This window comes from Pteropus vampyrus, unplaced genomic scaffold, assembly GCF_000151845.1.
Source record: "Pteropus vampyrus isolate Shadow unplaced genomic scaffold, Pvam_2.0 Scaffold132, whole genome shotgun sequence".
Classification (NCBI taxonomy): domain Eukaryota; kingdom Metazoa; phylum Chordata; class Mammalia; order Chiroptera; family Pteropodidae; genus Pteropus; species Pteropus vampyrus.
Window position 1 is genome coordinate 2,059,018 of NW_011888913.1, and position 5,373 is coordinate 2,064,390.

The window sequence follows — 5,373 nt, forward strand, 5'->3', positions numbered from 1 at the left end:
ACCAAATTCCAGCTCTTCTTTCGGAGCCTGTGTGTTGTGGTCCTGGCTGACCATCTGCCTGTGCATTAACTTGCAGAGCTGTAGGAAGCCAGTGCTTAGCTGCCTTCGCCTGATGCCTTTCTTCTGCCTGCGATGTTTACCTGTTCCTACCCACTCCCTCAATAGAAGCAAAAACAATTTTTCATTCTTCAGGGTTTAGCTCAGATGACATTTCTGCTATTCTAGCCAAATATTCTACTTGGAAGTGTGAACCTTGGCTCATTTATGCTGCTTTAGCTCTTAGTTTATATCCCACACATGACCGTCATACGTGGCCCGGTAGCAGAGTTCCTTTGTGTGTGTGTATCAGTGGCTCCTGATAGCAGATGAGTCTGATGAGGGCCAGGAGTGTGTCGGTGTCGTTAGAGTCCCTTTCGTATGGCAGGCATGCCGCAGATATGTGTTGACTGTTGTTCTTTCTTGATACTGTGACATATTGAAGTGTTTCATTAATTTGAAAAACCAGTTGAGAAATAACAAGTGTAGAAACATTTCCTCCTTTTGTTTTAGAATTTTCGGAGCCATTAGATAGAAGATAATAAAGGGTGTCATTGTTTTGCTTGTGCATATAAATGTAGTTGTCATTCTTTTGTCTCCAGAAGTATGAGTCAGGTGTCATCATTAGAACTACCCCTCTGCGCAGACGTGCATGGGTCTTCCCTCGGTCAGTGTCTGCGTGCTCACTGCGTGCACCTCTGTCCACAGGAAGGTCGCGTCGCAGGTCATGTGCCAGAGCATGTTGGAAGAGTGCAAGATGGTTGGATTCATCATGGAGAAGGGAATTCACACCATTATGGACTAAGCATTAAAAAAATTTAAATGTAACTTCGGTTATGGACATTGTCAAACACATGGGCAGACATGCAGAAGTTGATAGAACAGTGGATCGAATCCGTATGTCACTGTCACTCAGCTTTAATCACTGTCACTCAGCTTTAATCACTGTCAGCACATACCCTTCACCGTGCCCTCTCCTGGACTGTTTTGAAAAGTATCTCAGACATTTTTCGTTTCTTTTCTAAATACTTAAGAGGAGACATTTCTTGTATCACAATGAGGCATTCATTTATTTTAGAACCTTCTGTGTGCTTGGAATTATTCTGAGATTTTGGGATATAAGTGTGGATGAAATAAACCCTGCCCTTCTATTCTAGCATGGGGAAACCGAAAGTAAACTCGACAATTAATAACCAGAACAGGAAAAAATTTATTTCATGAAAATTTAAAACTTCTGCTGTCTACGGCCATGACCTCCTGAACAAGCTGGATCCCGTCTGATCTTGGAAGCTAAGCAGGGTAGGGGCTGGTTAGTGCTTGGATGGGAGACCACCTGGGAAGACCAGGTGCTGTAGGCGTAAAAAATAAAAAAATAAAGAGATCGTAAGATGACAAGGTCCTTGAAATCTGTGCAGTCAACCAAGGGTTGCCTTCCCCAAAACAAAACAAAACAAAAAAACAAAACCTTCTGCTTATCAAAAGACAACATTAATAAAACAAAAAAGGAGAAAATATTTGTAAACCATATATCTGACAAAGGATTTATTTCCAGAATACATAAGCAACTCCTCCAGCTCGATAATAAAATAGACAAACAACTGATTTAAGAAATGGACAGAGGGCAGACAAGCACCTCACGAAGCACATGACAGAGTGATGGGCACTGTAACTGGTCCTCAGGGAAACGCAGAAGGAAGTCGCACACACCCAGTAGAATGACAAACATTTGAAAGACTTCAGATGTGGGGGAGGACCTGATCACTCAAAATTCTTGACATTGCCAGTGGCCGTGTAAAACAGTACAGCCACTTCGAAAATCAGTCAAGCGGTGTCTTAAGACGTTAAACAAACCCTCTAACCCAGCAACACCGCCCTTAGGTTTTTATACAAAAGAAATGAAAATATATGTTCATAAAAAGACTTGCACAGGAATATTCATAGCAACTTTACTGTAATAGCCAAAAAACACGGAAGCAGCTCAGGGTCCGACAGCGGGATCACGGCGCAGCCATAGGCGACGTATGCCCAGCAGTGAGGGGGAGCAGCTGCTCATGCGGGCCACCAAACACTGCTGAGCAGAAGGAGCCAGGTCCTCCTCCTCCCGTGTCGTCCGATCCCATTCGCATGACCTGGAACAGGCAGAACTAACCCATGTGGAAGAATTTAGAGCTTGCCTCAGGTAGGGGAGTTACCAGGGGCCGAGTGTGAGGGGGCAGGAGACCATTTTCTGTGAGGAGAGCCGTGTTCTCTGTCTCCACAGGGACACTCGTGAGGAACCTTCTGCAGACCTCTGGGCCTCTCCTCCTGGCATCTCCTGTCCTTCACCCCACAGACTCTAGCTGCCCTCAACTCTTGCTCTGTCCGGGATTGCCCTCCCTGTCCTGTGGCCTGATCCCTTTCTCCAGGTAGTAAGCTGGGACTTACCTGGTTTGGGTCTCATCTCTCAGAGGTCACTTACCTGTGGTGCCTGGTGTCCAGCGTCTTGTGCTGTTGTTTCATAGAGTTTGTCTGTTTATCTTTTTAGTTGTTTCGTGTATAACAATAAATTCAGTCCCTGTGACTCTTCCTGACCAGAAGGGCATTCCGGAATGGAGAATGTATCTATTAAAAAAAAAGTGTTGTCTCACCCTTTGCAGTGTGGGGCAGAGATTTTGTGTGGTTCTTTGCCGTAATTCCAGTGTCTGAAACCGAGAATGCTTGGCGTGCAGTAGGTCCTAAGTGACAGTTTTGGAGCAGATACATGACTCATCCTTTCTTTTTCTTTTTCCTCCTTTTATACCCCCGTCACAAATGTTGAGTAGCAAAACCAGGGCTGTATGTAAAAGAACGTTTTCGAAGGGCCCTGTGGAGAGCCCGTCTCTTGAGTCTTGGTAAACAGAAGATTCCGTAATAAAGTTACTTCGAGAAATGCTTGTATACTGAGGACTCTTGTAGAAAACAAGTTTTGTTCAAACCGGAGTTTTCTAGATTTATTTAACCAGGGTATTGCTTCCTCTTCCCAAACAAAACAAAACAAAACAAAATAAAACAAAAAACACTTGTTAACCTCTTACATAATTTATAGTTTCTGGAACACATTCTGAAGAACACATTCTTATAAGCGTAAGAAAACCACGTATGTTTATCTTTTTCATTCTTTAATAAGAGATACAATGTTACTGTAATACAGTAACATAAAAATTACATTTCTTTTTCTAGATTATATATGATTTACGTATTTTAAGCAGCTTTATTGAGATATTCAAATACCTTGCAATTCACCCACTTAGACTATGATTTAATGGATTTAAGGATATTCACAAACAGGTGCAGCCATCACCACAGTGAATTTGAGAACGTTCTCATCTCCTCAGAAAAAAACCCTGTCCCCTTTGGCTGTCACCCCCCACCTCCCACCCCACCCAAGGGACCAGTAATCTACTCTCTGTCTCCATGGATTTGCCTATTCTGGACATCGCCTACAGGAGGAATCATATAGTATGTGGTCCTTCATAACTGGCTTTTTTCACGTAGCATGATGTTTTCGAGGTTCATCCATATTGTGGCATGTAGTAGTCCTCCATTCCTTCTTGTGGCTGAATAATCTTCCGTTATATGGATGTATCACATTTAGTTTATCCATTAATTCACTGATGGACATTTGGGCTGTTTCCGTCTTCTGGCTCTTCTGAATAATAGTGCTGTAAATATTCTTGTACAGCTTTCTGTGTGGGCATAGGTTTTCATTTCTCTTGGACACATACCTAGGGGTAGAACTGCTGGGCTGTGTGGTAAGTCCCTGCTTAATTGTTCAAGGAACTGCCACACTGTCTTCCAAAGTGGCATCACCATTTCATATCCCCACTAACTTTGCCTGAGGGTTCTGATTTCTCCACGTTCTTGCCTGCATTTATTGTATCTGACTTTTTGATTCTAGCCATCCTAGTGGGTGTGAAGTGGTGTCGCATCAAGATTTTGATTTGCATTTCTCTGGTAATGACTGATGTAGGTTATGTTTTTATGAGCCTTTTGGCCATTTGTGTTTATCTTCTTTGGAGAAATGTGTATTTAGCTCCTTTGCTCATTTGAAAATTAATTTGTCTTTATTATTGAGTCATAAGAGTTCTTTATATATTCTGCATTAATTCCTATATAAGATATGTGATTTGCGAAGTTTTTTTTGCATTCTGTTGGTTTTCATTTATTGATAGTGGCCTTTGAAGCATAGTGCCATTTGAAGTTTTTAATTTCTAAAGTCCAGTTTATCCCATTTTCTTCTTTTATTCATGCTTTTGGTGCCATTGTACTTATATATGTATGTAGGTATATATACGTATGTGTATATATATATATATATTTCCCTACTTTTAGCAGAATCAAAGCAACAGATTTCATTTGGTTGGTCATTGTTATAGAAAAAATAGTTAAAATAGTTATTAGATTTGAGGTCATACTACGTGATGGCTTTTTATTAACATTAAATCATGTGGCATTTGGTTGAAGATTCCAATCGTGATATAAAGTAAATGGAAAATGATATGTTTTAATTGAATTAAATAGCATAATGAGAAATCAAATCAATATTATTGATTTTAAAGCATTTTATTCAATAAAATTCTTTTTCCTTCCCCAAATTTACTTCATTAATGCTGCTCTGCCAGCGACATTCCCCTTTGCCATTAACCTCCAGACAACGCCACGCCGCATGGGTGCTAGATGAAGAAATCGGTGATTGACAACTGGCATTCGAGTGGCTTTTCACTGGCAGAAGGGCTTGAGCGCGACCTGTCATGTGTTAAGAATGCGCATGTTGTTAATTAGGGTACAGTTAGAAGAAGAACGGTGAGGCTGCTCGCTCCGGGGAGAGGGATGAAGCAGCCGTGTTTACACATTTGGCCTTCCGGTCGGGAGGTCCGGAGGGGAGCGCCCGACCGCCCGACCTGTATCACGCGGTTCTGTTTCAGTCCAGTTCACAGGGTGGGAGTTCCCCGAGACGTAATTTCAAAAGAGAGTGTCTCTGTTTAGAAAAAAAAATAGTATATTGAAATGTACCGGTAAAGAGCGTGGACACCTGGGAGATTGTTTTGCGAGCTGGTTGACAGGATCCCCTTTCCTGTCAAAGGTACCTGCCACACCGTTGCTTCCGGAGCCAGCGGCACGGCCTGCTGTTCCCAGCGCCCGGTTGCGCGCTTCTTACGAGGGCGCGTGCGAACAGATCCATCCCAGTGCGAGGGAGTCTCGTCGAGGCCAACTTTATGATATTCTTCACCCAGCGTGTCACTGGATGTTGACTTTTCGGTCACTGTGTGTGTCTTTATATTCAAAGGTTTAATCCCATATATCTTTTCTTCGCAGGTC

The 5,373-nt window shown here is 42.4% G+C and overlaps 1 long non-coding RNA gene and 1 pseudogene across 1 annotated transcript; one reads left to right on the top strand and one right to left on the bottom strand.

Moving 5' to 3' along the window:
• Nucleotides 1-1,222: 1,222 nt before the first annotated feature.
• On the bottom strand, nucleotides 1,223-3,103 carry LOC111744312. The gene is made up of 3 exons (XR_002782106.1): nucleotides 2,495-3,103; nucleotides 1,987-2,165; nucleotides 1,223-1,385 (listed from the first exon to the last, which is right to left on the bottom strand). It is a non-coding gene; the product is annotated as an uncharacterized LOC111744312 (long non-coding RNA).
• Nucleotides 1,276-1,394, top strand: LOC111744329 (annotated as a pseudogene).
• Nucleotides 3,104-5,373: the final 2,270 nt, after the last annotated feature.